This window comes from Prunus persica, chromosome G1, assembly GCF_000346465.2.
Source record: "Prunus persica cultivar Lovell chromosome G1, Prunus_persica_NCBIv2, whole genome shotgun sequence".
Lineage (NCBI taxonomy): Eukaryota > Viridiplantae > Streptophyta > Magnoliopsida > Rosales > Rosaceae > Prunus > Prunus persica.
In genome coordinates, this window is record NC_034009.1 from 45,208,268 (window position 1) to 45,214,759 (window position 6,492).

Here is a 6,492-nt window from a genome sequence, read left to right on the forward strand (position 1 = left end):
CAAAAGATACTAAGTATATTATTTCTTTTTAAAAGAAACCTCTTCCTAAGAAATTTTGTCCTGAGAGGTCTAGTCCGGCAAATATAAATTCATATTTTATTGTTGGTGCAACGTGGAAATATCTTTCAAGTTGCACGGCTATACTCTACATATAGAATATTTCAACAGTATAGTCGCGCAGCAATACTTTTATAAATAGAAATTTTCAACATTATAGCCGAGGGGCTATACCCTGTAAATAGAAATTTCAACAGTATAGCCGCGTAAATAGAATATTTCAGCAGCTATACGATCTAAATAGAATTTTCAGAAGTACAGCCGCACGGCTGGACTCTGAATAGAAATTTTCTACTGTATAGCCGGACGGCTATACTCAGTAAATAGAATATTTCAACCATACTGTAAGATTAGTGCTGACTACTACCATATGCTTTGCAACTACATAAGGCCTGAAATTGTCACGCTCAATCATGAGAAAGAGAGAGACGCAGGCGGATCTTCGAAACTTACATTTTATCTGACAAAATCAATGATTAAGTACAAAGACATAATAACCCTTCACTCCATCATACCATCTTGATTACTAAATTATTCAATAATAAAATTACTAAGCTATTCCAAATATGATTCATTCCACCCACTCCCAAGCTCATTCACGTTTGTTTAAATTAACCCAAAGATTATTAAGCAAATCCTGAACTGAAACAACCTGTTCATATACGTGAAGAAGTGTTGGCACTGCGCTAACCCGAGAGAAGATGAAATCCATTCCCTAAGGGTTCGAGCATTCAACATAGTTTCAGCTGTTGTAAAGGTCTTCAAAACTACCACAACTGCAAATATCAAAAGAATATGAATGAACGATAAGAAACCCCACATAGAGCTTAGATTACAAAAGTCAATATTTAGTGATATAAATAAACTTAATGCTTTTCAAGGGTAGTTTCTGGTTTTGACCCTGCAATATTTCTGCCAACATCAGTAGGATCAAAGTTTGCAAGACCGCACACAGGGGAAAACAAATTATTAGAATACCCTTAGACCAGAATCATCCATCCTCTGATAAAAATATGCATATAGTCCTTTAACCCAACTACCAAGACTAGAACCAAATATTTATACACAGAATGCATCTAACACGGTCCCCTGAATATGGGCTATGTTTCTTCAAGCACCACAACTACAACCAACACAAAGAATACAGATTGCTTTAAAAAATGAATACAAAGAAAATTTGAAAGCATAAGTAAAAGCATGCCTTGTCCTAAAGTCCTATGTGTTGTATCAAATACAAAATGATTCTCTACATATCTTTAACAGATGAATGCATACCTCCTTCAAGAACTATGCCACTGAAATAAACTCATGAACACAGACAATCTCATTGTTCCAATCAGGTAGGTCCTAAAATGAAGGAGCTAAAAGAAAATATTAAAGTTCGAACTTACGCCCTCATCTTGGAAGGACTTGTTCCATCAGCACCACCAATAATTGAAATGCTATTGATCTTGCCATCTGATGTAAATCTATCAGAAATAAATGAACAAAATATAACTTAATCAGAACGTAAAGTAACGACATCAGAGATAACTTGGTCTTAGAATGGTAGGTTTTAATAAATTTTCTCAAGATGCAACACAAATGTTTCAGAAATAAGTACAGCTATGTTTAACATCAGATATAGCAGATGAGCACAAGAACAAAAGATAATTATAAATGACACACAAATTAAGTGTTATATTTGTTTTAGGTGAACCTGGAGATGCTACTAAGGTTGAATCCCATACTCAAACTGATAGAGATCGGACTATGGAGATCTAACAAGACATGTTAGCATTGAAATTGAATAAAAATATGGAAAAATGGGTACAAGTACTCAACCAATGGATCTCCCTGTCCCCATCCATTTCATGTTCATGCATTCTTTAACTCATGTCCTGAAGATAACGCATAAAACAACAAAAGTGGATACTCACGGAATGTAAACAAGTAGCACAGGATCACCCTCATTGCTCTCCCAAGTGTTCCTGTTGCAGAAAGTAGGATCAGATGAGGTTTCATATGCCTAGTAATTGAAACATAAATCAAAACCAAAATATATGCATGGTAAACCTGAACTGAAGCTCAACCAATGATTCAGTAATTTCTTGGCCGAAGATGAGGGTTTTTCCTCCTCTACACCAGCTGTATTATCTTACATCTCTCTGGGAGTTTTTGATTTACTCTTTTTGCCCATCTTATGGATCCAAAAGCTGCATTTCACCCAGATTACATTACTGAGAATTGGCAAAAATGTATTTGCAGAGATGCCAGACCCGCCAGGAAAAAAGAAATCTGAAAAAAAAACGCCATTCAAGTTTTCGAAAAATTGGCCGCCTAGGCGGGCTAGGCGGTTTTAAAATAAATTAGTATAGTATAGCCGCTCGGCTATACTGGCTATATTTTTTATTTTCTCTGAAGGTGATGCCATTTTGGTGTTAGCATCAAATGGCATTCATTTTCTCTGGAAATGGCCACACCCACAGGACCTTAATTCTAGTTGAGTGGCAAAGAATGACATGCTTTATAATTCTTTCCTATTAGATATCTCCTCTCTTTCCTTTCAAAATTGAAATCAGAGCGATAGTTGGTCATTTGATTATGATGATATTGATTAAATGCAGGCAACTCCCAAGGTTCACCCTAATTTATGGAAACCAAGGGATGGCTTAGAGCTGATGAACAATGATCTTCCCAGCACCAACCCTGAAGACTGTGTCCTGCTTTGATTTGTCCAAGAATGATTCATATCTCATATCACCAACTGGAGGGATGATCTCCATTTTTGACATGACAACATTTAAGGTAAACCCAACACAAATAGTGTTCTTGAAATTTTCTTTTCCCAGCCAAAACTTCCCAAATCTTCTTTGTCAATATACTTAGGTTCTGTTTGCAAATTTCTCATGATCTAACTCATTGTACTCATAAAAATCTGTTGCATAAAAACGTGGACGATGAAGAAAGTCATGCCATCGCCACCTGCGGCAACATGTCTTGCTTTTCACCCTTTAGATGACAGTATAGTTGCTATTGCATGGACAATTCCACCATTGTAATATACAATCTCCACTCAGACAAGGTAGTTTTTTGTTCTTGTAGAAAAAAACAAATCATGCTCGATGTTGTGATGAAGCAAACCCAAAAAGTTTTTCATTGCCTTGATTTATATATTTTGCAAGTTACAAGGAAGCTTGAGGGCCAAGCCAAAAAAGTGACTAGCCTTGCCTTCTCGAACACTGAATGTACTAGTTTCTTCTGGTCTAATGTGACTTCTGTTATTTAATGATCAACGTCGTTTTGGCCCTGCAGATTTTTGTGTGGGGTGCAGCTGGGTGGGAAAAATAGAGAAGCAAATTGTTGCAGATTCTAGATGGGAAGGAGTTGAGATCATTGTCAGATACTTACATCCAAATTCACCAGAATGAGCTGGACCTCCTTGCCATAAACAAGACTCACCATGATTTTTTTTTTTTTTTCATATAAAGATGTAGTCACCTCCCCTTCACAAGTATATGATAATAACCTATACAAATTGTGTATCAATTTTTTTTTTGGCCTCGCATTGCAAATGCTAAAAAAGAGCCTGCATATTTTACAATTGATTTCAAGAAAGATAAGGTTCTTTTTTAAAATTCTGCAAGCTAAGTAGTCTTCAAGTGGTCACACTATCTCTAGGAGGTTTTCCCTCAGGAATGACTGTCCAGTAGTTGCAACATCACAAATGTAAAACAGAGATGAGAGTCCTGCCACCCTTTTGGCTTTGACCTGCAATCATCTCCTGATTCACTTTTATATGTGTTGTTGCATAAGGAACCTGTTGTGTGTCAAACTTTTCACATGGGCACTCTACCATCCTCGCCAAAACAAAACTGAGCATGGCACATCATTGTGCTGTGGTGTTTTTGTATGCCTTACAAATTCTCCTTTGCATAGAGAAAACGAACCATCAATGTAACCAACAGAGGAGATAAAAGATCAAGAGTCCTGAAAATTCCAAGAAAAAACGTATCTCCTTGTAGAAAGGTCCTACTGCTAAAGCTGCAAAATGCATACATCATGTGATTAACTTGCATATCAGATGTAAATATCAAATAATTTGGCATGCAAAGCAAGGAAAAAGGTAAATGAAATAAGCAAAAGACAAGGTCCATGGATGCATCTAACAAAACATTAGCTTATTTGTTTTGGTTGTCAAATGGCTGCAGCATTCCTAAGTTATTTCATACATTTGGCTCTTTACAGACCAGGTCAATATTAAAATTCTATTACTGATTTCGGTTCATCATCATATCACATTAGTCCCACCAGTTTTAACTCAAAGTTTATTCTCAAGTCTCCATTAAGGTTGCACTAAATTTCAGTTTGTATATTTGTTTATCCAAAAGGATCCCAAAATTTACTTCAAATATTTGTTTTGTAGACAAGTTCATATAATTCCAAATGTATATACTTGTATAAAATACCTATGTAATTTGAATATGAACTGTATGCCATACGACTAATTGCATTGAAAAGCCAATCAAAGGATTTAGCAGAAATAACCAGATTCAAAATTAAATTTTGCTAAACCTCAAACAGTATTTATTTGGTCTATAGGATTAACTTCTCGTAACTGGCATTAGTAAAGCAGATCTATTTCTACTCTTATCAAACTTATGAGATCAGAGGTCACATAAACTGACTACCAACACCTCAACTACAGAGGGACCTATTTTCAATTAAGAAAAACCTATATTGCCAAAAGACAAAATTATGAATAAAGATGCTTAATATTTTATTAACACAGCAAAGAATCATAATTTCTTATAAACTCTAACTCTGAGCCTGCATTCTATATGAATAACTAAAATTGCCAAAACCATAAAATAAAAAAAACAACATAATGCATTAAGTCACCAAACATACATGCCAGCTAAAAAACATGAGGAAAAAAAAAGAGTAAATCTTACTGCTTGTAACTTAGATTTCTCCTCTCTTTCCTTTCGAAATTGAAATCGGAGCGATAGTTGGTCATTTGATTCTGATGATATTGATTGAATGCAGGCAACTCCCAAGGTTCACCGTAATTTATGGAAACCAAGGAGTGGCTTAAAGCTGATGAACAATGACCTTCCCAGCACCAACACTGAAGAAGAGGCTGTGTCCTGCGTTGATTTGTCCAAGAATGATTCATATCTCATATCACCAACAGGAGGGATGATCTCCATTTGTGAGTATTTGCAGAGATGCCAGACCCGCTAGGAAAAAAGAAATCCAAAAAAAACACGCCATTCAAGTTTTCGAAAAATCGGCCGCCTAGGTGGGCTAGGCGGGTTCTTTTTTTATTTTATTTTAATAAATAGTATAGCCGTGCGGCTTTACCTTTTTTTTCTTTTAAAAAAAAAATCTTTTTTCCCCTTATTTTCCTTTATCGATAAGAGTAGTTTAGAGCATTATCCATTACTATTAGGCCATTACCCGAGTCTCTCTATTGTCCCCTTTTGATTTTTTACTTATTACCCATATAAAAAATCTAGTATTTTCTCATTTAAATATATTATTTAAAGGGTGTAACCGTTTGGCTACACTTGTTAAATATAGTATTTAAATAGTATCACTGCACCGCTATACTCATTAAATATATTATTTTAAGGGTATCACCCCCCGGCTATACTAAATATATTATTTAAAAAGTATGGCTGCGCGGTTATACTCTATAAATATATTATTTGAAGCTTATAGCCCTTTAAATATATTATTTCAAGCAGATACTCCAGCACGCACCGATCCAAATCCAAGCAGATACTTTATATGATATGTCAAAAAGAGTTTCAATTTGTCACAATCATCGGGGCAGGACCCATCCAAGTCTACGTGCGCTTCGTTACAAAGATGAAATAAGGGATTGGAAGTCCACAACTGACTTTATAAGAATGTCAACTCCAGGAAAATGCCCTTCCAAATAGAATACAACTTGAGCAGGTATTGTCGACAGCGAAAACTTTCCTTCCAATATGGCTGTGCGGCTATACTATTTCTTTTTAAAAATTAAAAATATGAAGTATAGCCAGGCGGATATACTATTTATTTTAAAAAGTTAGAAAAACAAAGTATAGTTGTTCAGCTATAGCCGCGCAGCTATACGTATAAAAGATGTAATTGCTTTATTCGATAAAATTTTGGCAAATTATAACTTAAAAGTTCGGACACTATATAATATTTTAATTTATATTATATGCATTCAATAATATGCGGTAATTATGAGTATAATACATGAATTTTGTGTGCATTATTTGAAATTTTGTAAAAAAATAAGTGTATTAAATATGAAATATACTTACGTACATGTTCAATACGAGTATTGTACGTTTGCTTTGTAAACAATTAGGAAAAACCTAAGTATAGCATCACGGCTATACCATTTCTTTTAAAAAATTAGAAGAAAAAAAAGGTATAGCCTCACAGCTATAT

At 34.9% G+C, this 6,492-nt stretch overlaps 1 long non-coding RNA gene across 1 annotated transcript; it reads right to left on the minus strand.

The window, feature by feature from the left end:
* Positions 417 to 2,307, minus strand: LOC109950240. Its single transcript, XR_002272541.1, has 4 exons — positions 2,113 to 2,307; positions 1,977 to 2,027; positions 1,449 to 1,526; positions 417 to 833 (listed from the first exon to the last, which is right to left on the minus strand). It is a non-coding gene; the product is annotated as an uncharacterized LOC109950240 (long non-coding RNA).